The sequence below is a fragment of the Macaca nemestrina genome, chromosome 19, assembly GCF_043159975.1.
Source record: "Macaca nemestrina isolate mMacNem1 chromosome 19, mMacNem.hap1, whole genome shotgun sequence".
Taxonomy (NCBI): domain Eukaryota; kingdom Metazoa; phylum Chordata; class Mammalia; order Primates; family Cercopithecidae; genus Macaca; species Macaca nemestrina.
Window position 1 is genome coordinate 24,395,440 of NC_092143.1, and position 27,811 is coordinate 24,423,250.

The window sequence follows — 27,811 nt, forward strand, 5'->3', positions numbered from 1 at the left end:
TTTGCATGTGAGTCACTGTGCTTACAGGGGAGTCACAACAAATGTATGCTGAGTTAATAAATAAATTTCTTCCCATTAGTAGAAGTTAGCATGTATGTGTGTATCTTTCTCTGTGTATCTGTGTGTGTGTGTATGTCTGTGTGTAATGTGTGTTGTTTCTGACTCATCAAAGGCTGTGTGCATAGGAGGTTAGATTTTATTCTCTTCTCAGAAAGTCAGTGTGTTTTTTCCCTGTATCCTTTCTGCCACCATAGCCCTAGTGAAAGAAGCAGAGTCAATGTATTTCTGGAAAGAGAATATGATGTAAGAGAGGATATTGCTGCACAGAAAAGAGGAAGGAAAAGCCCATCCCTGTTAGCACAAGATGATTGTATGGAAGGGAAGGGAGTCAGAGAGAGATGAGACAAGATACAAACATGTTGGACTCACCTTCTGCACCTGCCCTTCTACCCCAAGGGAAATTATGAAAATTCTGAGAGTACAGAAAGTTTTTCCATTTCTTACTTAACATTCTGAGAAGGGATCGCTTCATGGAATAATCTCTTACCCTCTCTATGCAAATCTGTGCATCAGAATAAAATTGCTGCTATGGTGCCATGGTTAGGAGAAGGACAGCTTGAAATTAGTGCCCTAGAACACCATCTAGTTCAATATGCCTTCAAAAATATCTAGAAGTCCTAACTTGTTTTGTGGAGGGACACAGAAGGAAGGTGATGGTGCTTCTGGTGGTGAATTACTGAGGAATCACTCCAGGGATGGTGAAGTGGCCTTGTTGCCATGGCCTGTTGAGGAGGTTGCCTGGGCTAAAAAATAAATGAAAACAATTTTCAGACCTCATAGATGAACAGAATGAGCAAAAGTTGAAGCACAGTGTGTCACCAGACAAGAACAGAAAATCCTTGCTGTGCCAAGAAGGAAAAGACCATAGATCTACCAGCTGCAGATTTCAGCAGTGATGCCTGGGGGGCAAGAAGTGACCAGCAGAACAATTAGGCCATGGCAACAGAAGCCAACTACAACCCATGTTCCAATCCATGACCTCCCTCTCCTGCTGGTACAAGGATATGGTGAGCTATCTCAAACATTCATTCACCCAGAGATGATATTTGAGAGATCTAACAATGGCATGGTACAGGTAGTGATACTGCCCATAGGATGGTATAATTCTTTCTTTCTCACTGCCCTGAGGTCAGGAAGATTATTTTCCTGTATTTGTTTTACATAATAAGCTATAACGCTTTTCCTTCCATCATCAGTTATCTTAATATATTTGGAATTTATTTTTGTATATAGTGTGAGGTAGGGATTTAATGTAATACTTTATCCATTATTTGCCCATGAAACTTCCAAAAGGGTCTAGATTTTTCACCATGACTCTTAGGAATGTGGCAAGGGGTGAGATTTCTTATAGTGGAATGGGTTTGGTGGGATGTTGGCAGACATTTTTATACATGGATTATTGGTAAATCAAAGGTTTATTAGTTGGATGGTTTATGCCTCTCCCTCATATTGCCCATTAGTGCTCCATGCTTTAACCTTTTCATTTCCAGGCCTTAGTTTGTATAAATTGACAGACTGAGTCAAGTACATTGGCTGGTGTTGTCACACCAGACATATCTTTTGTCCAAGTTCCTCTGTGGAATCAAAACAGAAAATAATTCTGTTTAAGTATATGACACATTTGCCTTCCCACATTACTTTGATAGAAGGGAGCCCCAAGGCAGAAAGGGTTGTACCTTTCTATACAGAAAGGGTTGTACAACAAGAGGTTGGTACCTCTTGTACCAAGAGGGATGGGCTTTTCCCCAAGGCAGAAAACTGCATATCAGAGAGAGTGAAATGAAATCTCCAAGAGCCTGATACTCTTAGGAAGTTCTTTGCACAGACTCCATACATTTTGTGACTAAACAATAAGCATTTATTCAGCATCTATGAAATGAATTTCAAGTTTACAAAGCTTTAAAAAACAGCAAAATCCCTAGGTCTCTGCAATAGGCAAACCAGAATTTCACTTAATTTGTTGCTCATCATTTTGGCCTATAAACTCAAATACTTATTAACGCTGTAAATATGCCTTTTTACTGTCTGTCTGACAGTGCCCATGCTTCCTGTGCTGTCTCCTTAAACATTTATGAGTGTTCATGAATATGCAAATACACAATCTAATGTCTGCAAATGGTTGCAAGTACAAATGCTATGTTAATATTTCATACAGTGATGGGAGCAAATCAACAACCATAAATTTTGAACAAATATGTTGCCTCATTAATAACTAATGAGGCAGTGCATAGAGCTGAGGATTTGGCATTTAATGCTAAAAGTGGTGTTTAAACAGAGTCTATCAGACAAGGCCACTGCTTCCAAAAATTCACTAAGATCTGCTCCTTCCAGAGTGGTTTCTGTTTGGAGGTGAGGGAAGGTTTTTGAGAAGAGAGTGATTCATAATAGTTGTTTTAAAAGATGAAACTCCATTACATGGGTAGAAACCAAAATGATTCTATGACCAGTGAATTTCCTAAAAGTAGACCTTTATGAACAAGAAGTGTATTTGATTCAGTGTTCCACTTTCCTGGGAGTTGATGATGTGTAAGATCAACTAAGGAGAGTTTAAATACTTAGTATCAGGTTGGTACAAAAGTAATTGTGGTTTTACCATTAAAAGTAGTAGCAACATAGAAATGTATACAGCCAAGGAATTGCAAGGGCTAATCCTATTTGCCCCTCATGAGACTAGTGCTAAGTGAGTTGGCTTTATAAAAGAGCTAGGCCAGTTCTGAGACTCATAATTTTGGTTCATGATTCCAGTACTTCCACACTTTACCATGTTCTTAATTTTGTGGGGCACCAATTTTTTTGTATCTTGGTCAATTAAATATTAAAGCTAAAACTCACAATTACTATATATTTGGGACATTATGTCAGAGATTTTAAATAAAGAAAAATACCAATACTAGGCTCAAAAGTCACTTTATAGCTCTGGGTGTCAGCACATTCATTCATAAATTGGACCAATCTCCAAGTTTTAAAAACTTTCAGGGGACTCTTCCTTGGATGAGATACAAGATGTTTAGGAATTTTGCATGAATTATCATGAACAGCATCCATGGCCATTTTGTAGGCCTGAGGAGTAGAACGTATAGTAGATGGGATAAACTAATATTGACCATACAGTATATCCTGGAAGGTTTTCTTCAAAAATCATTCTTGATGTCGGCTTAATTTTTTATCCCTTGCTTTCCTCTTCATGGAAATCATTATAACCCTTTTAGTAGTAGTAGTATTTTACCATTTTTAAAGTGCCTTTTAAACATATTACTTTATTTCATCTTCAAAAGTTGCCCCATAAGTAGGTATGATTATCCACATTTTACAGATGAAAAACCCCATCTCAGAGAAGTTAAATTACCTGCTCAAGGAAAAAGTAAAATAAAATCTGATTATTTGAAGGTGTGAAAGTTGGAGTTTATTATTAAATGCATCTTTATAAAATACCATCCTAAAAATATTCTTGACTTTTTAAAATAGGTTCCTTTGCCATTCATACACCTAGACCAATTTACTTTCATCTTCTTTTATTCAGATTCTGGTTTTGGTTAGCCTGATTCTCTTCATTACTCAAATCCATATCCAGGTAGGAAATAAAGTATTTGGAGGTCAGCAATAATTTCTCTGATGATGTAGTTCATGTTCAATGAAATAATGTGTTAAGGCACCACTTAGTGAGGACTCTTGTGGTGAACTATTCTGTATCTTGACTATGGAGGTGATTGTAGGAATATACATGCATGATAAAATGGCATAGAACTAAAGACATACACACAATCATACATATTAGTACATGTAAAACTAGTGAAATCCATATAAGATCAGTGGACTATATCAAAGCTAATTTCCTGGTTGTGATATTCTACTATAGTTATGCAAGGTGTTACCATTATGGGAAATGGAGTAAAAGGTACACAGGTTCTCTCTGCAATGTTTCTTAGAACCATATGTGCATCTATGGTTATCTCAAAATTAAACTACAATTCACAAAACTGTAGTTAAAATACAATTAAACTGTTCTTTAAAAGACCCTTGTGATTAGTTAATATTAAATTGTTTACATAATTCTTGAGGACACCTTGGACCCAGAGAAGCATAAGTGTTTCAATATGCTTTATGCTCTCACTGTAAGCCATTACAACTGTGAGTGTGTCAGTGGGTGTTGTGGAAGATCTGTTAGGCTTAAAGGCCCAGACACTAACTAAACACATCTATTTTCTAGCCATGTGATTTTGAGCAAGCCGCTTTCTACTTTGAGTCTTGACTTGACTTGTAAGCTCTATGATTAGGTTAAAATAGAGGTAGCTCTTAGCAAGCAGTAAGACACCACCTCTCCATCTTCACTGCCCTTCCAAATTTACCTCTTTGCCCAAAACCATAGTAGATATATATAGTTTTTAATTTTCCTTTAAACGTATTTTTGATTTCCCCCTTTTTTATTATACTTTAAGTTCTGGGATACATGTGCAGAATATGCAGGTTTGTTACATAGGTACACATGTGCCGTGGCGGTTTGCTGCACCCATCAACCTGTCATCCACATTAGGTATTTCTCCTAATGCTATCCCACCGCTTGCCCCCCACCCCCTGACAGTTCCTGGTGTGTGGGTGAGTGATGTTGCCATCCCTGTGCCCATACGTTCTCATTGTTCAACTCCCACTTATGAGTGAGAACACGTAGTGTTTGGTTTTCTGTTCCTGTGTTAGTTTTCTGAGAATGATGGTTTCCAGCTTTGTCCATGTCCCCACAAAGAACATGAGCTCATTCTTTTTATGGCTGCATAGTATTCCATGGTGTATATATGCCATATTTTCTTTATCCAGTCTATCATTGATGGGCATTTGGGTTGATTCCAAGTCTTTGCTGTTGTGAATAGTGCTGCAATAAATATTTGTGTGTATGTGTCTTTATAGTAGAATGATTTATAATCTTTTGGGTATATGCCCAATAATGGGATTGCTGTGTCAAATGGTATTTCTGGTTCTATATCCTTGAGGAGTCACCACACTGTCTTCCACAATGGTTGAAGTAATTTACACTTCCACCAACAGTGTAAAAGTGTTCCTATTTCTCCACATCGTCTCCAGCATCTGTTGTTTCTTGACTTTTTAATAATCACCATTCCAACTGGCATGAGATAGTATCTCATTGTGGTTTTGATTTGCATTTCTCTAATGATCAGTGATGATGAGCTTTTTTTCATATGTTTGTTGGCCACATACATGTCTTCTTTTGAAAAATGTCTGTTCATATCCTTTGCCCACTTTTTGATGGGGCTGAATGTTTTTTTCTTGTAAATTTGTGGAAGTTCTTTGTAGATTCTGGGTATTAGCCCTTGGTCAGATGGATAGATTGCAAAAATTTTCTCCCATTCTGTAGGTTGGCTGTTCACTCTGATGATAGTTTCTTTTGCTGTGCAGAAGCTCTTTAGTTTGTTTAGATTCCATTTGTCAAGTTTGGCTTTTGTTGCAATTGCTTTTGGTGTTTTAGTCATGAAGTCTTTGCCCTTGCCTGTGTCCTGAATGGTATTGCCTACGTTTTCTTCTAGGGTTTTTATGGTTTTAGATCTTACATTTAAGTCTTTAATCCATCTTGTGTTAATTTTTGTATAAGGTGTAAGGAAGGAGACCAGTTTCAGTTTTCTGCATATGGCTAGCTAATTTTCCCAACACCATTTATTAAATAGGGAATCCTTTCCCCATTTCCTGTTTTTGTTAGGTTTGTCAAAGATCAGATGGTGGCGAATGTGTGGTGTTATTTCTGAGGCCTCTGTTCTGTTCCATTGGTCTATATATCTGTTTTGGCACCAGTACCATGCTATTTACTGTAGCCTTGTAGTATAGTGTGAAGTCCGGTAGCACAATGCCTCCAGCTTTGTTCTTTTTGCTTAGGATTGTCTTGACTATACAAGCTCTTTTTTGATTCCATAAGAAATTTAAAGTAGTTTTTTTCTAATTCTGTGAAGAAAGTCAATGGTAGCTTGATGGGAATAGCATTGAATCTGTACATTACTTTGGGCAATATGGCCATTTTCATGATATTGATTCTTCCTATCCATGAGCATGGAATGTTTTTTTATTTGTTTGTGTCCTCTCTTATTTCCTTAAGCAGTGGTTTGTAGCTCTCCTTGAAGGGGTCCTTCACATCCCTTGTAAGTTGTATTGCTAGGTATTTTATTCTCTTTGTAGCAATTGTGAGTGGGAGTTCACTCATGATTTGGCTTTGTGTTTGTCTATTATTGGTCTATTATTGGTGTATAGGAATCCTTGTGATTTTTGCACATTGATTTTATATCCTGAGACTTTGCTGAAGTTACTTATCAGCTGAAGGAATTTTTGGGCTGAGACGATGGGGTTTTCTAAATATACAATCATATAATCTGCAAACAGAGACAACTTGACTTTCTCTCTTCCTATTTGAATACCTTTTTTTTTTTCTTTCTCTTGCCTGATTGCCCTGGCCAGAACTTCCAATACTATGCTGAATAGGAGTGGTGAGAGAGGGCATTCTTGCCTTGTGCCAGTTCTCAAAGGGAATACTTCCAGATTTTGCCGATTCAGTATGATATTGTCTGTGTGCCTGTCATAAATAGCTCTTATTATTTTGAGATACGTTCCATAAATACCTAGTTTATTGAGTGTTTTTAGCATGAATGGGTGTTGAATTTTATTGAAGGTTTTTTTCTGCATCTATTGAGATAATCATGTGGTTTTTGTCGCTGGTTTTGTTTATGTGATGGATTACATTTGTGGATTTGTGTATGTTGAACCAGACTTGCATCCCAGAGATGAAGCAGACTTTATCATGGTGGATAAGCTTTTTAATGAGCTACTGGATTCAGTTTGCCAGTATTTTATTGAGGATTTTCGCATTGATGTTCATCAGGGATATTGGCCTGAAATTTTCTCTTTTTTGTTGTGTCTCTGCCCAGGTTTTGGTATCAGGATAATGGTGGCCTCATAAAATGAGTTAGGGAGTAGTCCCTCTTTTTCTATTGTTTGGAACAGTTTCAGAAGGAATGGTACCAGCTCCTCTTCGGACCTCTGGTACAATTCGGGTGTGAATCCATCTGGTCTTGGGCTTTTTTTGGTTGGTAGGCTATTGATTACTGCCTCAATTTCAGAACTTGGTATTGGTCTATTTAGGGATTCGACCTCTTCTTGGTTTAGTCTTGGGAGGGTGTATGTGTCCAGGAATTTATCCATTTCTTCTAGATTTTCTAGTTTATTTGAGTAGAGATGTTTATAGTATTCTCTGATGATAGTTTGCATTTCTGTGGGATCAGTGGTGATCTCCCCTTTATCATATTTTATTGTATCTATGTGATTCTTCTCTGTTTTCTTCTTTATTAGTCTGGCTAGTGGTCTATTTTGTTAATCTTTTCAGAACACCAACTCCTGGATTCATTGATTTTTTGAAGGGTTTTTCGTGTCTCTTTCTCCTTCAGTTTTGCTCTGATCTTAGTTATTTCTTGTATTCTGCTGGCTTTTGAATTTGTTTGCTCTTGCTTCTCTAGTTCTTTTAGTTGTGATGTTAGGGTGCTGATTTTTGATCTTTCACAAAATGTAATTACAATATCACAATCACATTTAAAAATTAACAATTCTTTAATATCATCTAATATTCAGTGTTCAAATCACTGATGTCTCATGATTTTATAAAATCGATTGTTCAAACCATCACCCAAATAAGGTCATAGCAGATATTTCTAATGCATGCTTTTTTTCCTATTGATCTAGCAATTACTTCAGAATCTTTCTCATCACAGCACTCCAGATGACCCCTACCCTATGGTCAGGATTGCCCCATAGGGGAATTGAAACCAATTTGCTTTTCCTGGACTAGAGTTCTTGATAAATCCATTTAGGTCAATTGTTCCTAATGGATTTTTAAGTCATTACTGAGTATCTGATAAAAAGTTGATGATTCTTTCTCTGATAATTAATCTTTAGCTGGTTTTTTTCTTTTTTCTTTTTTTTTTAAACTAACCATAGTTTTGATCCAGCCATCTATTCTATGCAAGTAGTTAGGACCACAGCCACTGAGGTCCAGCTGACCTGAATTTGAGTGAAATCTCCGTCACTTACCAACTGCATTACTTAATGATCTCGACCCTTGTAAGCTCTAGCTACCTCATCTGTTAAAAGGAGATGAAAGGATGCGTATCTCAAAGGACTGTGGTGAAGACCAAATGAACTAATTTAAGTATTGGATAATCATTAGAAGCAATTAATCAAATGAAAAATAACTGGCACAATAACGAACAAGCAGCTAATATTCACAAATTATATTTATATTTTGTTATAGCTATATTACTTTAGAAAGTGGCTGTAGCATCATTTTTGGAAGCCAGAATGATAATAATGAAAATCACTGCTTGTCTCAAGATCCAACTTCTGGAAATCTCAACCATTCTGAATACAGCCATCATTCTTAAAATTGAAGAGAACTGTTTTACAAGATCTTGACTTGTAAAGAAAGCAAGTTTATTAAGGTTAAAAAAAAATGGTGCTACCCTTACCTTGAGAACTGTGTTTAAGAAGCAGAACAATGTATTAAAGGAATCTGGCAATGAGAGAAGCCACAAGAGCATTGAAAAAGACCAGCATCCTTGGATAATTTAGGGTGGGGGCCAAAGGGTCTGTTTTATCCTCTGAGGGCATCCCTCTATTACAGAAGAACTCAGAAAATGATGTTTCTAGGGCTGCCCAATGAGATATTAGAAACATATTCAAAAACACTGATCTAAAAAAGAGGTATAGGCTGGGTGTAGTGGCTCACATCTGTAATCCCAGCACTTGGGAGGTTGAGGCAGGCAGATCATGAGGTCAGGAGTTCGAGACAAGACTGGCCAGCATGGTGAAACCCCATTTCTACTAAAAATATAAAAATTAGCCAGGTATGGTGGTGCACACCTGTAGTCCCAACTACTTGGGAGGCTGAGGCAGAAGAATTGCTTGAACCTGGGAGGCGGAGGTTGAAGTGAGCCGAGACTGTGCCACTGCACTCCAGCCTGAGCAACTGAGCGAGACTGTCAAAAAAAAAAAGGTATACACAGTAATCATTCCTTCTCTGTGGGGCATACATCTTCAGTGGATGCCTGAAACTGTGAATAGTACTGAACTCTAAATATACTATGTTTTTCCTATATATACATTCCTATTGTAAAGTCTAATTTATGAATTAGGCACAATAAGATATTGAAAACAACTACTACTAATAAAATAACATTACACTGCAATATAAAGTTATATGAATGTGGTCTCTCACAAATATCTTATTGATTTACTTACTTATACTGATAATATTCTTGGACTACAGTTGACTATGGGTAATGGAAACCACAGAACAAGAAACTTTTTTTATTTTTATTTTTTTGAGACAGAGTTTCACTCTTGTTGCTGAGGCTGGAGTGCAATGGCATGATCTTGGCTAACTGCAACCTTCCCATCTCGGGTCCAAGAGATTCTCCTGCCTCAGAGGAAACTAATGTATTACTTTTAAACACGATTTCTACCCAACTAGACAGAAAGCTGTAAGGTTCTTCTTCATATAGGATGGTGCCACACAATAAAAAGGGAGAGATGCTTCTCATTTAGGTAAATACTTTTCAGAGTGCTTCAAAAACTATATTGCATCTACGTTTTTTTAAAGCACTTTCTGGCACTTTGCCAATTGCAGGATCCACACTAGAAAGAACTTAGTGTTATCGTGTGGCCTAAAAAGGAATAGTTTCTGCCTGCATTCTGGAACTTCTGACTCTATATCCTATTGAGAGTGGCTGTCTTCTTTAAATGTGGCCTCTCAGCATCTTTTGCATTTTTCCATTTCCAAAAGCCTCCGGGGGTAGATCAGAATGGAGCCATGCTTGGCCCATTGGTGGAGCAAAGTTATGAAAGAAAGGAAACAACACAGAGCCTGGAGAGGACAGAAGCTTCTAGAGCCAAGAACACAGCTTAGTCCTACAAGCCGAAAACTGAGTCTGGGCAAGTGGGTCTCCCCTATGCCTTAGTGAAGTGGAAAGAGAGGAAGGAGACTGAGTTTGGGGAACTTAACACCAAACCTTCTCTTGGACCTGAAATTCCCCAGGAATCTTGAAAAACAGATTGTGTTTGGAAGGCAGGGTGTCTAAGCCAAGAGCTGCCTAAACCAGCCCAGGCCAGGGAGCCAGCCAATCTGTACTGGATTTTTTTTTTCCTCCCCTTTAATGATGCTGTTTGTGCCTCTGGACTGACATAAGGGCTGGTGGGTGGCAACAAGAGACGGAGGATGGTAGGGCGTCAGGGGTTTTCACATCTGAGTGAGAAAGAGAACAAACTGTGGCCACCAGAGGCAGTGAATGATAACATTTTCATAAGGCCATAGACTGACCTTTTACCTGGGTGCTGGGGTAGGGAAAGTATGTTCAGAATTACCAGAGACCCTTATGAAACCACAGGATTGAATAACACTGGTGAGTATCTTTGTCATTTCAACCCTTCAATCTGGAGTCTTATAGAGTTCATAACCCACCATTCCTACCCTTCCCTGATGCTTTCTCAGCTTTAACGTTATGCCTACAGATTACAGCCTGCTCATCACTTCTTTTAGGAGAGGCGAGAATTAAAAACAAGCATAGGTAACAAAAGCATCTATTTTCTCTTTGATTCTTCCTTCTGTTTCAAACCTCTTTGCTTCCAATATGAGTCTCCCATTAATCAGCTTTCAATTGTAATCTGAGTTGCTCAATTCTTCCCTTAGCTGTAAAATACTCACTTTCTCTTGCCCTCAGAATGTTTTTCTGTTGCCAGACTAAACCTGTGTATATTTTACAAGACGTTATTTTCCCTTTCTTAATATAAACAAAATAAACTGGAAACCCACAGCACAAAATTATTAGAATAGAAAGTATGAAAATTATCCTTAAGTTAGCAGCCAGGAAGCAGATAAGGAGGAATTTCCTAAGGGAAAATGATCCAGAGGGCATACACTGTTGTTTCATAAACCAGATGGTGCCTATTGGGGCCAAGAAGCCCCAATTTATTCTGCTGTAGCTGAACTTACTATGAAGTATATTAGTGACCTAAAAAAAGTGGATGCAACTTCCTGAATTCTTATTTATGATAGACTAAGGGCAACTGAAAAAGGAAGAACTCAGAAACACATGTTAAGAGAGTGTAAGCCAGATTCAACTACCTACCTAACATGCCTTAGGTCCCCTGTCCTTCTAGTCACAATGCTGAGCCAAACCCTTGAAGCCATCTCCTCCCTCTTTTCCATGCTGCTTCTCTGCTGTCCCAGGCAGGATAACAAAGCCATCTCCCAAACATGGAGTCTGTCCTACTGAGCAGGGTTGGGAACTTGGATTCTCTGCTTACTAGGTGCCCTCTCTGGATGGAGTGATTTCTACTCCATGAGCTTGTTGCTTCAGTTGTAAAATGAGATTAGTAAAGATTATCGTAATGGCTAAAAATAAATGTTAAATTGGAACACAGTAAGTGATTAGCTAATAGTAGCCCTTATTATTTATTGCAATGGCAACAAGAAGACAGATCACTTAGCACCTAACATTTACTCAAGAGTGATGTTCAAAATGTTTAATAAAAGTCTGGGCATAGTAGACATCATCTCATCAGAGCAAATGGTGGTCCTGGTCCTGGGAGCAGAGGTTCCTGCTGTGCCCTGCATTAACCCCTCAGTTGCTGGATTGTAGGGAATGGAGATGGGTGTTCCAGGGAGAGCTTGAAGGGATCTGAGTGGCAAGCCGGGTACTCAGCCAGCTTCAGGCACAGGTTATATACCACCCAAAGGAAACGAACTAAAATATTTTAATTACAAGTAAACTTGTGGCAGTAGAAATAAATTAAATATTAACCCTGCATATAATGCCTTGTACTACTACTTATCACGTTATCTGCACATGGCGTATTCTCAGGTAGGTTACAAGCTGGTAATTGAATGTTGAAACTAAATCTTGTGCTTCTGACTTCTCCAAGTAATAGAGTCAGTTATCAGAGGTGTTCAAGAACCATTTGCTGTTTGGTTGTCAACTAGAAGATATTATTATGTATTATTTCTATGTATCACTCATATTTTGACAACTTTTTAAAAGGGATTAGTGGTGATTTAACACACAGGAAAATGGATGCCTTGGAATCACATTAGGTCAAGGGCAATAATACAAGATCCATTGAAAGTAATGGCAAAAACCGCAATGACTTTTGCACCAACCTAATGATAATGAAACATGGCAAGTCACGTTGTGGTCTGTCTACCAGAGAGCCCAGAGCATTATAACAACCAAAGCAAAAAGGGAAACTGGTTTGTTGCACATATTCAATTATTTAGTAAAAGGAAGGACATAGGAAACAAATATCTCACTCTAAGAGAAAATAATAATCCTGATAATCATTTGAGAGATTTGAACACCATGATGGGCATTGTCTTGAGGAGCTGACATTCTCTCCCTCTTCATCTTCACTCCCGAGCTCCTGACCCACCCAACCATGTGCCCTGTGTCCCAGCTTGTGGACTCATCAAGCCATAGCCTTCCATCCCATGGAGTTTTTGCAGAGCTGAACCCTCTGCCTGAAATTCTCTCTCCTCATTTTCTTTTCTTTTTTTTTTTTTTTTTTTGAGACGGAGTCTCGCTCTGTCACCCAGGCTGGAGTGCAGTGGCCGGATCTCAGCTCACTGCAAGCTCCGCCTCCCGGGTTTACGCCATTCTCCTGCCTCAGCCTCCCGAGTAGCTGGGACTACAGGCGCCCGCCACCTCGCCCGGCTAGTTTTTTGTATTTTTTAGTAGAGACGGGGTTTCACCGTGTTAACCAGGATGGTCTCGATCTCCCGACCTCGTGATCCGCCCGTCTTGGCCTCCCAAAGTGCTGGGATTACAGGCTTGAGCCACCGCGCCCGGCCCTCTCTCCTCATTTTCTTCCTCCATTGCACAGTCCAATTTAGCCCTCTTTGACACCTGACCCCACTGAGCTGGCTGTCTGATACCTCCCGTCCCACCCACAGACTAGGGCACCTACACCCCTTATAGTCATCATAGCTCAGCAATCAGTTCAGAGAATTTACCCCTTCTGCCTTCTATCCTCAGTTTTAAATCTGTATGGTCCTATCTGGCTTCAGTTTCAGGGCCTGGTATCTGGATTCTTTCTCTGGAACTTCTAGATGGAAAATTCATGTGAGCAGTCTGTTGGCTTTCGATTTGGCTTCTCCCAAAAGCAAGAGTAGGCTTTCAGATCATCCCTCTTTGTAACAGATACTACAACTCCAGGAGGGCATCGGTGTACCTTTGTGTGAATTAGAAAAAGTTGCCCAGCTTCGTCCATGTCCCTACAAAGGACATGATCTCATTACTTTTTATGACTGCATAGTATCCCATGGTATATATGTACATTTTCTTTAACTAGAAGCCATTATCCTCAGCAAACTAATGCAGGAACAGAAAACTAAACACCACATGTTCTCACTTACAAGTGAGAGCCGAATAATGAGAACGCATGGACGCAAGGAAGGGAACAACACTTACTGGGGCCTATTGGGGGAGAGCAGGGGTGGGAGAGCATTAGGGAAAAGAGCTGATGCATGTTGGGCTTAATACCTAAGTGACAGGTTGATAGGTGCAGCAGAACACCATGGCACACGTTTACTTATGTAAAAAACCTGCACATGTTCCCCAAAACTTAATTTTTAAAAAGTTGCCCAGAAGGGAGAGCCAACTTAGAAACCCTAGGGCTGCATGGTTCCACGGCCTTTTCCTCAGGTGGACAGCCCTTCCTGCCAGGCACATGGTTAAGGGTGTGGAGCATGGAATGAGCCTCAGAAAACTCCCATGTTCCCCTCTTCTGCTCTACCAGTCCCAGGTACCTGTGTGTACCATGCAGACTTCACATCCCTAGGTAAGGGCTCAGAGTCCCAGGTTCGTGGGACAACTCCTAGGCTCACAATGAAAAACAGCAAATAAAAAGTCTTCCCTCATTCTTCCAAGTGAAATCGGAGTCTTTCCTTTGAACTTAACTAATGAATGTTGTTCCGTTAGACATGCTATTTCACATTATGAATTTGTGCATGCATGTCTGACTCCCAGGGTTGTGAGACCTGAGTCATCTGCATATTTCTAGAGCCTTTCATCTACCTATTACTGCTCCAAAAAATTCTCTTAAATGAATCAGCCTATGAATATACAGCAGAAAGTTTTAATGAGTCTCCTGATTTTCTTGATTAGCTCCTTTACCGACAATGGTCAACAGAACTGCAATTGTGCTAAAGTCTTTCTGTTCCTCAGGCACATGTTAGGTCAGGAGGATCTGGACAGACCTTTTTTGAGGGTATAAGCTGGAGTCAAGTCTAGACAGGATATCCAGCTGATCGTTTGGTCAATGTTTTGCCAAAAAGAGAGAATGTCTCTTAACTGGCAAGTTAATTAGAAGTAAATCTTTATGCAAGATTAGGGTATAGTTCTTAGAGGAGGACTTAGAGAACACTGGATTAAATTTTCTTCCTCTTCCTGTGACTCATTATTCTAATTTTCTTTAAAACCATGGGCCTATAACATCAGAGAAGTTGCTCACTCAGAGCCAAGCATTGAACAAGAGAGGTGTCCAAATCTGCAGTTGTTGTGTGCCTCAGTAGCAAGGTTCAGGATTTGCTGCGAGGTATGTCTATTTAAAAGTATTACTTCCTTTGAGAGGAAGTTCTATCAATAACTTCTCTAGGCCTTACCAATCAAGAAAAAAGGGAAAATCAGTCTTACCATTTGTCTACATAAGGTACATTCCAGGCACATTTCAATCTAATCTGTCTAAACATTTCTCTTGGGAGACAGATAGACTTGTGTGTTTGAATCATGGAGGTCATTATGTGTTCAGAGAGCTCTTGCCTCTGGTTGAATCCTCCTGAACTCTTTCCATCACAGTTTTTAAAACAGTTAAACTTGAAGAAAATGCAAATTTCATGAAAAATTGTTACTTGTTACCCTCACATCTTTATTCCTGAAAATGGTAAATAAAGAAGGGATAATAACCAAAAAAGAATAAACAGTAACTTCTATAGAAAAGTGTTCATTTAACATGAAAGTATACTGCTTCTTAATGTTTCTCAATGGCTAAAACAGTGTCTGGCACATAGTAAGAAATACAACATATGTATATGAAAGAATGACTCTGATAGGTAGCAACTGAACAGTATTGAACTATGATTATCTAATAATGTGAGCCAATAGCTACCCCTAGAAAAATAGCCTATGAAAATTAAACTATCCCTTTCAGGTCTTATGATGATTATGAATCAGCAAACCCCTACATCACCTTGACAGTGTGAGTCTTTTGGATCCTGGGTTCAAGAGATTTCAAGTACACATTAGTCTGCTGATGAAGTCCTAGGCTTCTTATTGGTGGAACTATACAGAAGGAGAAATCACAATGATGATAATGAAAGTTATCCTTGATCTCCTATCATGCACCTGTGATGTTTAACTCTGAGACACAGGTGTGAATATTCACTTTTATAGGTGAAACTAATTCAGGGAGTTAGGGGCACAATCTTGATTTGAATCTACATATATCACAGACACAAAACTTGTGTTCTTTGCTTTATTTTATTTTATTTTATTTTATTTTATTTTATTTTATTTTTTGAGATGGAGTCTCGTTCTGTCGCCCAGGCTGGAGTGCAGTGGTTCATGCCATTCTCCTGCCTCAGCTTCCCAAGCAACTGGAACTACAGGCGCCTGCCACCAGGCTCTGCTAATTTTTTGTATTTTTAGTAGAGACGGGGTTTCACTGTGTTGGCCAGGATGGTCTCGATCTCATGACCTTGTGATCCACCCGCCTAGGCCTCCCAAAGTGCTGGGATTACAGGTGTGAGCCACCACGCCCAGCTCTCTTTCCTCTGTATTTGTACCAACAATCCAAGTGTCTCCTTTAAAGGAGTCAGGTTAGGATTAAGAGTAATAAACCTTTAATTTATAATGCCCTACTGACATTAACTAAAATCACTTTCACCAGCCTGCTCTTACACTTACCAAGGGTAAATTGTCCAGTTGCTGAATAATGCCACCACCATCACAAAAAATGAGAAAATTAGTCTCTTAAAACAAATCTTTTGTGACTAAATATTGTTAAAGGCCATAAGGATGATTATCAAATTAGAATATTTGCCTTTAGTTCTTCATCCTGTCTAAAAGATAGCTTTTGATTGCTATGGTGTCTATTATGTTCCAGTGAATCCTCAGAATGAAAGCAAAATGCAGTTATCTATTTTTGAAATTTAGAATTGAATGATTCTATGGTCGCCAATTATCCAACACCACTTGAATAGGACTGGTCTAGATGATCATGGCTCGCCAATTTCTTTGCAAGGGCAAGAGCAGATAATCAACTGACTAATGAGGATTGACTTCTACAGTTAATGAGCATGGAACTGGATGTGCCTAAATCAACAGAAGAGGGATTTTGATGGCATCACCCTGTAGCCCCAGAAGACAGAACTCTCAAATCATGAAGGTGTCAGTGGGCAGAATTTGTAGATGACATACAGCATCCAATGGATTAGTCCTATTCAGATATTGCTTAATGAAGAATAAACAAGAAGTTTAACTGGTGGGAGAAAAAGATTATAAGATTTAATGAATTAATTTTAAGCAAGAATGAGTCCAGGATTCCTATCTTAGACAATTAAATAGTGTCATTAATCCAGATGATAGAGTATTCATTAATGTTGAAATGACTAAAACAAAAGAAACTGAAGGTTTAGTCTTTAGAACAAAGGAAAACAAAATTAAGAACATACCAGTAAAAACATGGAAATATATCATTAAGGTCTTTATCTAAATCAGAAATAACTAAAAAAAATTGTACCATGAGTAAATGACTAGTCTGAATTTTAATGCCAGAGGTTACTCTTGAGGATAATGGAAGAAAAAGGTTCTTACCCTTCAGCGGATAGCATGCTGAGCCCTGAACAAATTTTATGACTTCTGGTGCAAATCTGACCCAGTCAGCTTGCCTCTAGCAACTGGTTAATATTACTCCAAGGAAACCACCCTTAAAATTCTTGGAAGTTCCTTTACCATCACATCAAGTTGCATTTTGAAGCTAAAGCCCTTTGAATCCATTCGTACCTTGTGATATTCCCTTACTAGATTGTTTTTTTGTTGTGGTTTGTTTGATAGACATGATTTTAGGATTTTGTCAAGGAAGCCATCTATAACCCCAATCAATCGAAACTATAAGGATCAACGAAACTATAAGGATCAGGGTTGAAAGAACCATAAATTTTCTTTGACAGTTTGTGTATCTAGTATTGAAAGACATTAATGTTCCTAACCCTCAAAATATTTATTTTCAGTGCTATATATTTTAACAGATCACACGCTCTTTCTAAAATGTTCTTCGTTTTTCTCCCCAGTGGAACCCTAAGCTCTATCACCATTCTGTCTCTAGTATTCCTTAAAGCAAGGAATGGGATGACAAGCAAGTTGTGAAACCTCAACTATCTACAGTTTAACACCAAGGAAACAACACTGTTTAAAGAGATGGGAAAGATTATCATCGATGTCTTTCAGAAGTCATCAGAGGAAGTAAAGGAGAAAAAAGAGGAGAAAGCAGAAAGGTACAGGAAATTACCAATTGAAGTATGAAAATTGAAGAGCAAGGAAAAAAATATTCAAATGTTCATATTGAGGTTCATATACTATTAAGAAGGAGAAGTGTAACTTAGAAATTTTGTAAAAAGGAACTTTTAAAAAGGATTATAAAGTGCTTATGCAAAATTATTTGGAAGAAAGTCTTAGGCACCAGTCATTTATTCTAAAGCAGGAGAAGGAAACTTGTGTATCTTTATTGCAAAAATCTTTATGGTAAAAAGCGCCTCCAGGCACTTCATAAATCGAAAATGGGTAAAATATGACTCGTATGCTTTTATGCTTTATAAAATATGTAGATTTGAAGCAATGTTGGTTTTAAGCAAGACAGTTCCTCAAAGCAATTCTTGAGACCATGGCTCTATGGCAAATATCAAGTTGTGGATAAAAGCAATTATCTGAGAAATCATGCAACTTACATTAATAGAGCATCAACCTGTAGGGCAAGACTTTGTAGATTCAGAGTATGTAATCACTGACTTGTCCCACTGTAGTTGAGGAGGCACTGAAAGACTTCGTCTACCCCCAAATATCTCCCTTTCTGAATTAGAATTAACACCTTTGAGGACCACTGTTTTTAATTAAAATATAGTTAGAAAGCTCCTGCTAGAATGCATATCAGCTACCCATGCGGGCAACACAGCAATACAAAAATGATCTATTATTGCCTTAAGTTGATCTAGTAAAAATCTTAGGTAAACCTGGAAATTTTAGTGCCGAATCCAGAGGGTATAGAAAAGGATGGAGCCATTTTGCAGAGGAAGAATATTTTAAGAGTTACAGACTTGAGTGAATTCCTCAGAGAGGAAAAGCCAGAATCCTGGAGCTCAGATCCGGCTTCCTTAGGGCACAGAGCATTTGAAGGGGAGAGCCCAGTAGAAGAGTATGGAGTGATAAATACAATTTGCCTTTTTAATAATATTCTCCAGGGATATCCCTGCTAGACTTTCTGGAATCTTATTCTAATTTTAGTCACTATAAAACAAGGATAATTTGGTCTGTCTTGGTCCTCACGCAAACATACCCTACTACTGAAGTATCATAAAGGACTTGAAGTAGACTGAATACTTGGACATTGCCTTGTAGCTAGGAAATTTGAACCATCATTGGAGTCTGACATTCAGATGGACCTAGGAGGTCAAGACTTGAGTTATTCACTCCACCATCACCTTCCTCTCCCACACACATATTTGTATAAGAAGTAATAGTAAAGGACTAATAGCTAAAAAGAGATGTGCATCCAGTGACCAATGAGCTAAATGGCTCCACTGGATCCGTAGGAGAAGAGCTTTATAATGTAATGCCTAGATGTGCTCTCAGCGGGAGCCAACATTCTAAAATAGAAATAACGATAGGAAGTAAAGCAGGGGCTTTCCCCCTTTTTGGTGACTTCAGTGAATGTTGCCTGGACGTGGACACACTTCCTCAACAAGTCATGGCATTGTTTTTTCTCCTTTTTTTTTTTCTTGAATAACCTTTCCACTTTCCTCCAATCACTGAAAAAGAACCAATATCTTCTCAGTATGTGTCCCTGAACATTGTATTTGTGAAAGGGTGGTGTCACCTCCCAAAGACAGATTTGGCAGGTAGCAAGCTTGGGGAAAAGGGAAAGTGTATTCACTGTTGGTAACACAGAATGGAAGATCTCAGCGTAAAAATAATCTGGTTAGGAATTTTATGTATTCTTCAGTGTTCTCCAATTCTGACTTTCAGCAATGGTGGATGAGAAAGACTAGAGCAATTCAATGCTTGTGACAAACTATTAATTTCAACAATTAAGCAAGAATGCTGTTGATGTAGCTTGAACTTTGATTAATATTTGTTATTTTAGGGGGATTTAGTAGAGAACTTTTCTAGTACAATAACTACAATGCAGATATCCTTGGTTTGATTTAACACTTTGCCTTTGGGGACTGTTAACTCTGATATTGTTCCTTAGTAACCAGCATAGGTCACCAGTAGAATAGTTACCTGGACTAGAATTCCTAGAGGAAGAGGACAAGATAATCAAGGATGTCTCTGAGTCTTTGACTGTGTCTTCATTGGGAAGCAATTTACTTTATATTCTCTTATCAATATTGAAGTATCCATAAGTGTAAATCTATCCCCAGCTCCCTACAAACGTGGAATGCTTTTTATTCTTCCCAGTGGATTATTTAGAAAAATACAGCCAGAGTTTCATTTCAGATAACTTCCCCAAAATAATAATTTAAAAAATGTGTGTCTTTTGAGGGTCTGCCATGGAATGAAACTTGTTAGAACTGAATCTATTTATTTTATTTGATTTTGTTGGAAGCTCCGTAATCCCATTGTGAAAACCTCTACGTCTTAGGAGGGCTGCTAAAAAAGAAGGAAGACTGTGGGTTTTTAATCTTATTTTTTTCCTCTCCCTTCCCTTCTGTTGGTGAATTCTATTTGTATTGCAGAGATTGAATTCTCAGTTCAAGTACGTTCTTGTTAATAAAATAGACGTGGGTGAGTCCTCTAAATCCCTGCACATATTCTTCTCAGATAAAAAAAAAAAAAAAAAAAAAGCAGCTTGCTTACTAAATATCCATTTTTCTTTCTTGTTGGCACTCGTTCAGGAAGAACCAGCTCAGGGCAGGGTGAGCTGGGGCAGCAAATGTCACAGGATGCAGAAAGAGGTCAAGTGTATCACTCCTTCGAACCTATTGGTTAGTTTTAAGTTGACCAAAGCTACAGCAAATAATTTCATCATTAATCCTAAAAGGAAAAGGGATGGTGACAAACAATAAGAGTTGGTTAAAAAAAAAAATACCAACACCTGTAAAATGTCTTCCTTTTTATGGTTGAAAGTGATGGTTTGGAGAGAGCGTATGAAACTCCTTCACTTAGCAGAGCTATTCCATTTTTATTCGTATTTTCTAAAAAAGAAATTTTCATTCTTAGACAATCCTAATCCTGTTATGAGGCTGGAAATGTGTATCATTTTTAGCCCTTGACATCATTTTTCATTTGGCAAACTGGGCCTTCCTTATCAGTTGTTTTAAAATTTCTTCCTCTGTGCTGCTACTGATTTTTGGCATTTTCGTTTAAGCATAGTTTTAAAAAAAGTCAAAGAAAAGATCATTCTTTTCCCTACCTTGATATAAAGGTGAACCAGTCAATCATTCATGGAGTACCCTGCTCACATCTGATAGTACAATTCCAAATGTTGATAATTTACTTTTGATGCTAATTAATTACAAGTAATCATAAAAACAAATTAAAAGCACTATACTTATTGCAGGTTTTCTTATGCTCCTGAAATAATGCATTTTTATGCATCTGTTTACTTGATTTGCAAAAAAATGTAATAATCTATATTCATAGAAAAACAACTTTAGTGCTCTGCATCAAAGCTGTAAACTGTTATTGGTTATTTGGGTTTCTCTTCCCCCAAGATATTAAAATGGAAGAATGAAAGTGAGCTACATCAAGTGAAAGAGATTAATGCATTTCAGGGCTAACCTAAAAGCAGGAATTTAGGATTTCTTTTTCATTCCTGTTTGCTAGTTTTTTGTCTTTTTAAGAGTCAAATAAACAAACAAGCAAACAGGAAAGAAATATTTTGCTCTTGAAAATTGGTTGGAGGGTAGAGGACCAGCTGTGGCTTGCAGGCCTAGAAGAGGTATAAACCCCAAGAGACACTTCTACGTTTTCTCTGCCAGGGGAAGTGGGGGGGGATTGCTCTTTTGGGGTTCTGTTCTCTCCAACAAAGAGGTCTTTTCACCACATTTTAGAAATGTGGTGAATGGAACCAGAGCGTTATCTTCGCGCAGAATCACTATTCATACTCTAATTTGTCATCGACTCCTCCTCCCACCTCCTTAAAAGCTCAGCTGGGAGGCAGCAGAGAGTAGTGGGGAAAATGATGGGCAGGAGTCAGGACACCCGTGATTCTGGGGTGGGCTCCTGACTATACCACGTTCTACCCAAGGAGAATCACTGACCTCCATGGATCTCAGTTTCCTCATCTGCAATGTGCAATCTATGTCTTCAGTCTTTCCTGTATCAAAGGAGCTGCTCCACCTGAAGATGGGATGATGCAACTGTGGAAGTGGCAACAAAAAGAGAAAAGCAACAGAAAGAGAAAAGCAGCAAAGGCTCTTTATTGAGAGCGTGCTACAGCAAGGGGGTCAGCCACAAGCACCTGAATTTTGGCAGAGATTTAAAGGCAGGCAGGAATGGGAAAGCTTTAGAGTGGAAAACAGGGAAAGCGTCAGGTATTCCCTGATTAGAGCCTGTTGAAATGGAAAAGTTGGAAGCAGGCTAACTAGAAGTGGGGTGTGCTATGTGATTAATTAGAGATGCATATTTGGCTTCCTCCTATTGGTCCTAAGTTGGAAACAGGGACAAAAATTAGGAAAGCTGCCAGTTATTAAACAAATTCTGGCCACTTGGAGCTGACTGCTACAGAGGTTATTGTATAGCTTCCTAGATTGTCACTGGAGACAGCCATCTGGCTTCCTGCAAGTCTGACTTCTAGCAGGCTGGCTTTCTAGGTTGTTTACAGTAGATAGAAAGTTGGTTTCCTGGAGAGCTTGCTCCGGGTTGTGGATAACAGTTCTAATTTTATGTATGGTCTAGCCATTGGCAGCTTGTATATTTAGTTTCCCTCAACTGAGGGCATGTTAAGAAATTGCAAACTTCTCAGTGGTCATAAGGTATTGTGAGTTGTTTCTGTTGTCACTGATGTGTGAGTAATGTATGTGTGGGTTTGTGGTGTGTGTAATGTGTGTATGTAGTGTGTGTGTTTGTGTGTGGTGGTGGTAGTGGTGGTGAGACACTGGGAAAGACCAGACTAAGAATTTGAAGACAATAATGCAACTTTAGCCTCTGATTAGTTGTATGGCCTTGGACAAAAGAATCATTTTCTATTTTAGTTCTTACCCGTCTAAAGAGAACTCCTGCAATAAACCCTTATCACCTATCATCTACCTCACAGGGAGCAACCCAAAACAATGAAATCACATACTTGGGAGTGCTTTGCAAAATGCCATACTCCTATTATCACCATCATCATCACCATCATCACTCTGATGGCTCGTGTGTGTTGAATGTTAAAGACAAATACCTGCACCTATAACATCTCACTTAGTCACTCCTATACCTCTGTGAAGGCAGATTATATTTTCTGCAGCTTTGGAAAAGTCTGTCCTATCTAGCAAGGATGAAAAACCTCAAGGAAGAGACTGCTGGGCCTGGTTTATAGGTTTCAGGCCCTATCGCTTTCTAGGGATACCTGTACACAGCACGCTCATAGTTTACAAGGCATTGCACATCTACCAGGGAGGAACGGGTGGGAAGTGTTCCCATCTCCAGAGCATGTGGAGTAAAAAGATTTTCATTTTTCTCAATTTAGTAGCCATTCCCTCATTCATTTCCCAAACATCCTTTGAGTGCCATCTTCTTATCTGGGTATCTGCCACCTTTGGGCTAGGTTACACTTGAAGACGGTATTAGGCAAAGCTGGGACTTGTGCAGGAGTAGAGTTAAATTTCTTCCAACTATATTAAGGTAGTCTAACTCCAAAAATTGCCTCTAGGGTAAACCCAGAATGAAATATAATTTTTGTGCACACACATTTCCCATCTCCCACCCCAAATGAGATTCCATCTCCAGGCATAAGTTATATGTTAACTCTGAGTGTAAGTCTTGTTTGAACCTGAAGAGGTCTCTGAAATCTGGTCACTCGATTTGTAAATTCTGGGGCCACCTTGAAGCTGTTAGAAGTCAGCTAAATTTGAGGGCTAGGCTTTAATTTATATGATCAGGTTTTTTAGGTAACTGAAGCTGCAGTTGTTAGTTACACATTACTGTTCAGAAAATTATTGCCTTGTAGAATTTTAATTGATTTTCACAAAAATGCATTTGGTTTATCTACATAAATAATTTGCATTTATGAATGTTTGGTTTGCCCTTTTTTAGTCCCTGAAAATCCTAAGGAACAACATGTCAAAGCATATGTTGCTAGACCTATTTCTAGACCTTTGGAAATACCAGGGAAGTCATAGGCACGGAGGGGCAATGTGGTAGAGTGCCTTGCAGGCAGGCACATCTGGTAGGACCTGGCTGCAGCACATGTGACTTTAGGTAACTGAAACTCCACGGACTTTGGTTTCTTCATTTGGAAACAGGGGGATTAAAAAACCTACTACGATTCCTAGGAAGTTTAAATGAGGTAAAGTTAAAAGTGCAAGCAGAATGTCTGGCACCGAGTTGGCACATAATAAATGTTCCTTCCCTTTTCTTCCGCCCCCTGACTTTTAGAACATGTAGCTAAAAGAAGGAAGTAATCTCTGTTCCTAAGATCATCTTTGACTCACTTCCTAATATTTTTAAAAAATCCATCCACAAATGGATTTTCTGATATATATATATTTATATTATATATATATTATATATATATTATATATATTAAATATATATATATTTAACCTTTCTCTTCCCTGTTCCTCTTTGTTGTACTTTCCAAAGGGAAGAAGCAAGTCAGGCTCATCAGGCCCCCCCAAGTCATAGGGTCTCCTCTAGTGCTTATCCGGGAGCACCTACCAGACGCTACTCTCTTTTCCTTGTGCCATCTTTATCCTCTCATACTCACCCTATTCGGCTGTGCACTGATCCCATGGGAGGAGCAGAAGTTGGGAGGATGGGGTTTCACCTCTGCTTAAGATCTGTGTTGCTGGCCTGGAGGCACTCTCGTGAGCAAGAAAGCATCACTTTGATAACAGAATGGCTTCAAGCTGGATTTGGTTTCCTGGTTTGACATTCTGGGGGTTCCTGCTGCCTCCATCGTCAGGGTAGAAGATGTGCTGAAAGACAACGTGCAGCCACCATAACAATCAAGCCATGTCTCATTTCAAGTCAGGGCTGGAGGAGCACAGAGCAGGGAGAATACACTGGGTTCTCTTTCAGACAACGTTTCACACGTTTTAGATTTAACAATACCCTAAAGGCAATCTACCCAGTGCCTTACTCTCATAACCATCAAACATGTTTGTAAGGGAGGTTTAATCAACATAGCTCTCCTTCATTGGCTGTTAACCCATTAAAGTGTTATTTTAAGAATTAGCTGCCATCAATTTTGAAAAATCACAGAGTGACTAAATATCCCAGTGTCTAGAAAATAGATCTATGCCTAATGACTGGCAAGGAAACCCCTTAGCCCCAGAGTAGAGAAAATACTAGACTACCTCATTTAATACCACTGTCTGTAACCCCCAAGCCCCCACCTCTGATAACCCCACCAGCCTACACATTCAACCACATTTAGCTATGCAGAATAATTTCCTGGCTTGGAATCATCCTCACATAGGCCTGACCAGTGAAAGGAAAATTCTCAGTAATTTTTCATGTTACTGTAAGCAGCCAGCAAGAGGCAGGATAATCACAATTAATATTTGAAGATATATGCAATGTTTTTCCATTTATTGGCCTTTTTTAAAATAACACCTCAACTGACACTTAAAAACAGGTTTGTGGTGACTTGTAAATTATTATTCTAATTTTACTGATGAGAAAGTTGGGGCTTACAGAGGACGCTCAATCTTTTCAGGAAGGAGTTGTCAGAACTTGAATACGATCCCCTCGACTCTCAATCTCGCACTTGATTATGACACTGTGTGTCTTCAGTCTTCACAGGGTGCCCTAGCTCAGGTGTGTGGGACCAATATTGAGGGTGTTGCTTAAATGGAGTGGAGGGAACAACCCCAATATGCTCTCTGGCTAACCAGACTCTGGAATGAGCACCACACAAAATTGTGGCATTTATATTTGGAGTATATCTTCCTTCTCTTTTATGTGCTAATTTACCTCCTACTTGCTTTTTTATCTCCTTCTTTATCCCCATTGTAGATGCCCAGATAAGTCATTAAAGAGTATAAATGGAAAAAGAAAAGCAGAGAGGTTTATCCTCAGTCCTCAAATCCCATCACTTCTCTGACCCTCCAGGGCATTGATGATTTCTGCATTTGACTGCCTGGTATTTCTGCCCAGAGCACAAAGAGCACAAACCTTGTAAAGTGCTGAATATATATACAACCCAAGCAACTTCTTGAAGACTATCAGAGCAGAACAAAAGCACAGTGTTTTAGGAGGCATGGCCTTGGAGAATCACCATATTCGGAAGCATTTACTAGACAGGTGAATGCTAGTACTTGTTGATGGCTGTTTATTTGCTCCAAAACAGCAACAGAGCCTTCATACCAGACCCTCAAAAGAAACATACTCTAGAGAATTTTCACTCCAAGTGAAGAGCAAGTTGTAGAGATGACGATAGCACACAAGTCAACTGAGCAGGCTTGAGCCGAGAAGATAAAATGCACAGTCCAACTATTCTATTACTAGAGCACCACCTAACCCAAGTATTCTCCTGGAATTGGGCAGGCTCATTTGGAGTGCTTTTGACATAATCTGCAACTCACAGAATAAAACGGAGAAAAGGAAAAGAAAGAATGTACCCAGGACAAGCTCCTTTCTTCACAGTTATGTTAAAGGCCAGTCTCGACATAAGGAAAACCATAAACCTAAGAAGCAAACAAAAAGCAGAGCAGAAATTGGAAAACTTCAACAGGAGAGGCTATCATTCAAAATTGGGATAATGGTGACATTTGCCCTTTCTAAACTTGGAACTCAGATAAATAAAAAAGGCTGATGAAAGAGACTAATAAAAATGAAGCTGGAGTGCTGGATGCAGGAGTCTGGTTTCTCTATGTTTTGGGCAGGGTGTGAACAAACTTTCCACTACAAAGAAATTTAGGAGAGCATTGGACAGAGGGCTGGGAGCTAAGCAGGAATAAATACAGAAAAGATTAGAGTTGAGGGCTCCTCTTTGGCAGAAGCGGGGAAGCCATGTAATAGAAAGGTCTAGAAAGGAGGCAATCAGATCCCAACAGTGGAAATGGTCTCTTCAGAATTTATATTTCTGGATTGGTGGTGTGATGATGGTGGCTTAACTATAGCAGGCTTTGAAAGGCAATGACCCAGGACTTCTGGAAAGCTCCATCTGATGTATGATTTCCTGATCTTACAGTACATCCTAATACAACCCATATCCTAGGTCTGAGTTATAAAACAACAAAATGAAAAGTCATTTGGCCCATCCATTCATTCATTTTTTCACTTCTCGAGAAGCATTTATTAAGTATTTCATGCCGGGTACTACGCTAGATGCTGGGAATGCAGACACAAGGAACAAGTGCTCTCTGCCCATTGAGAAACAGACAGCCATGTATTCAGACAATTATAAAATACTGTGATTAATGATAGAAGAAATAGCTAGGCACAATGAGAATAGATAGTAGAGGCATGAGAAAGCCTAGGGAATCAAGAATAGGGTATGATTCTTTTTTCCAAAATAAAAGAAATGAGGGGACACTTTTCAGGGACATTTAGTACATATCTGATGCAATAAGCTCTTTTTAAAATTAATTTTTTATTGATGTATGATACAGTTACAGCAAATTTTACAAATCTTGTGTTCTGCTAAGCTTTTACATGCATACATGTGAGTCATCACCAGTCATATCAATACACAGAGTATTCCCACACCCCAGAAGGCACCCTCATGCTCTTAGTCAATACCCTCTCCCCAGAGGTAACCACTGTTCTGACTTCTGACACCTTGGGTTAGTTCTGACTGACATCAACTTCCCAGAAATGAAACTGTACCGTATGTATTCTTCGTCGCTGTCTTTCTCCACTCATCATCAACTCGATGAGATCCATCCAGATTACGTAAATGTCTTTATACTAAAACGAGGTGGCAGTGGAAGTCGTTCCTGGATTTTAGGATTTTTCTTGAGGGGAGTTAATTGGCTGGGAAAGGGGAAACAGATGGTAGAGTGGAACAACATAAAAGTTTAGATTCAATGAGGGAGGGTTTCAGTTTTGCAGAGGCCACTTGCTAAGTGTGTATCTTGAGAATATCAGTCTCTGAACTTCAGTTTTCTTCTCTGCAAAATGAAGATAACACCACCACCTACCTCACAGAGCTGTTAATATAATGTATGTAAAAAAGATCAGTTCTAAACTGTAAAGTGCGATGCAAATAGATTTTTAACTGTTTCATTAGTTTATTGTTTCTGCACAAATAGATATATGTGTGTATTTATGAACGGCTAAAGATATGTAAA

At 38.9% G+C, this 27,811-nt stretch overlaps 1 long non-coding RNA gene across 2 annotated transcripts; it reads left to right on the forward strand.

Moving 5' to 3' along the window:
• The first annotated feature begins 967 nt into the window (after nucleotides 1–967).
• Nucleotides 968–26,368, forward strand: LOC105477095 (uncharacterized). Of its 2 annotated transcripts, none has more exons than XR_984472.2 (3): nucleotides 968–1,067; nucleotides 17,441–17,644; nucleotides 25,533–26,368. It is a non-coding gene; the product is annotated as an uncharacterized lncRNA (long non-coding RNA). The 2 variants fall into 2 exon arrangements; XR_984473.2 differs by having other exon boundaries at nucleotides 1,058–1,135.
• The last annotated feature ends 1,443 nt before the right edge of the window (nucleotides 26,369–27,811 follow it).